At 46.6% G+C, this 2,728-nt stretch overlaps 1 non-coding gene across 1 annotated transcript; it reads left to right on the top strand.

The window, feature by feature from the left end:
* The first annotated feature begins 1,493 nt into the window (after positions 1-1,493).
* On the top strand, positions 1,494-1,567 carry TRNAN-GUU. The gene has a single exon. It is a non-coding gene; the product is annotated as a tRNA-Asn (tRNA).
* Positions 1,568-2,728: the final 1,161 nt, after the last annotated feature.

Below are 2,728 nucleotides of genomic sequence, written 5' to 3'. Positions count from 1 at the left end.
ATAAATAAAAGTAATAATAATCACAAAGCTTATAATAAATAAAGTAAAATTACATAACACTAGGATAAAGGCCAGAAAGGGAAGTATGATGACACTTGAAAGCAGACTGTGAAAAATTAAAGATGTATCCCAGAAACCCTAATGCAGCCACTGAAATAAGAAAAGGGTTATCGCTAATAAAGCAACAAAGGAAAGAAAATGGAATGAAATAAGAGCTATGTAAACACTATGCTGGAACAACTGCTCTCCAGGCCTCCACCCTATAGAAATATACCAGTGGGCAATGAGAAGTGTACAAGAATGATGCCTGCAGCATTATTTGTAATCATAAAATAATAGAAACAAAGTAATTTTAAAGAGATATGAAAAGGGTTTTATTTATTTATTTAACAGACAATTGAACAAACAAACAATGGAAGCAAGTCCTTTGCAAAAAGCAACACAGAGGGTCATGATGATGCTACTCCTCCAAGGATTTCAGGGTTCCCAGAGGCCTAGGTTTCTGTCTAGTTCTGGAAGATGTCATTCTTTGGGAGCAACAGGTCCTCGAGTTTGGGGGCTCTTTCAGGTTCTCTCTCCATTTCCCCATTCTGCTACAATAAATAAACAAACAAAAACAATTCTCACTTCCAGAATATCTCACCTGTGCCTCTGCACGAGCCTTTCAGGAGATCTGGATGTCTGGTCCACCACTCCCTGGCTTCTTTCCCAGCTTTTGCTTTTCCCTTCCTCCGCTCCCGCCCTACGGTCACACGACCCGACCACCGCCCAGCTGAGTCTCCGCGGCTCCACCGCGCAGAGGGTGCACGGGAGGCCCTGCCAGTTGTCCGCCCACGGGGGTGCCGAGAAATCAACGCTTTGTAAACAGAACTTCCCCATGGAAAAAACCTCTTGATTTCCACTCTTAGGGCTCTTCAAAGGACTAAAAGCTAAAGGCGACGATGGATTCATTCGACAAGTCCTAGTCGGGCGGCCTGGTGAGTGCCAGACCCTGCTCCCTGGGAGGGGACCCACGAGAGACCCTGGCCACCATCCCTGCCCTGGTGGAGCCCCCTTGCGGAACACAGGATCCGAAGATGGCAGCGGAAGTTCCGCAGCGGCCCGGAAAGCGACTGGGCGGAGTGGGCACAGGCTCCCTCACTGGGTGAAGGCGGCACAAAGAACGGGAAGAACCATCCCGGGAGCCCACCGGGTGTTCAGCTTCCCTTGGGACCGCAGGCGGCTCGGGCTGGGTCGCCGACCGGGGAGTTTCTGGGGGCTTCTGAAGCAGGAGAGGGGCAGGGCAGGCGAAGGCCATTCGGCTCTCCGTCTGGCTCCAAAATCTCCTAACGCGCAGGTGTCCAACGTGACCAGCGCGACTCACCGCTCTAATCTCTCTGGTTTTCCAAGGCCTTGCTCAGTCGTCCTGCCGGGCGGGCCCTGAGAATAAAAGGGACTGAGGAAGTTTAGTTAGTGCGCCCTTCATATATCGCGTAGTAGAGTCGACAGTCCTTGTCTCTGTGGCGCAATCGGTTAGCGCGTTCGGCTGTTAACCGAAAGGTTGGTGGTTCGAGCCCACCCAGGGACGATTATTGCAACTTTTAAAGCATGCACGCATTGTCAATCACTACATAAATGGGGAAGATTTTATCCTGAAACGGAGTGCTAGGAACCCACTTCTGGCGTGATAAAATTCTAATTCAGTGCGTTATACGCTTAAACGAGTGATTTACACGCCTCCAGTTTTTCATATTTTAGTAATGAGTCCAGCAGTATCTCCAGGATGTGCCTGGATTTACTGATTGCTCTATCAATAATGTGACCAGTGGAATCAGTCAGCATCATAGTGATCCTCTCCATCATTTTTGAAAACAGTATTTTCCCCCAGTTTGTGCATGATTTATTTAACCCTTTTCAAAATGTTTTTGTTAACCAGGTGTGGTGGCATGCACCTGTAATCCCAGCTACTCGGGAGGCTGAGGCAGGAGAATTGTTTGAACTTGGGAGGTGGAGGCTGCAGTGAGCTGGGATGGACAAGGACTCCATCTTTGACCAAACAACTCTGTTGTCCAGCCTGGGCAACAGAGTGTGACTCCTTCTCAAGAATAACTAACTAACTAACTAACTAACTAACTAACTAAATAAGTGTTTTTGGGATGCGGTTGGTTTCATGGTTTTAGGATTACAAAGAATGCTGCAGTCAACATTCTTGTACACATATCTTTGGTCATTGTGGAAATGTCTACACCACAGATATTTCTATAGTGTGGAGAACTGGATGCGCCATTGCTACATTATAGTGTTTATATAATGCTTCTAATTTGAGTACATTCTGCAAATGTATCTTTCACGGGAGCAGTACCAAATAATATTCCAATATGAATATTTATAAGAGGAATAATGGGAAAATGTGCAATTGCACTTTGTGCCTCTCCATGGGGCCCATATTCATAAAATGGTGGCATTAGCTATCTGAGAGTGGAGTTTGCAGCCCTCTGACGTCAAAAGCTGAAGCAGAGGACACGAAAACCCTCACTGCACATCCTCTGTAGTCTGGCCAGAATCATTCCTAGGTGGGTGGTCTCTTATCAGGAGGGAATGCTGCTTGGTTGCTTTGTCAAAACCACAAAAGGGAGGGAAAGTGTCAGGCTGTTGGTTGATAACAGTAGTGAAGCAAGTCTTTCCAAAGAATTGGTTTATTAACGCTTAGGAAAAAAAATCCTAATTCTTACCAAATGGTGCCGTGCAG

This window comes from Piliocolobus tephrosceles, chromosome 1, assembly GCF_002776525.5.
Source record: "Piliocolobus tephrosceles isolate RC106 chromosome 1, ASM277652v3, whole genome shotgun sequence".
Taxonomy (NCBI): domain Eukaryota; kingdom Metazoa; phylum Chordata; class Mammalia; order Primates; family Cercopithecidae; genus Piliocolobus; species Piliocolobus tephrosceles.
The sequence above is the reverse complement of the archived record's forward strand: the minus strand, read 5'-3'. Positions and strand labels throughout refer to the sequence as shown.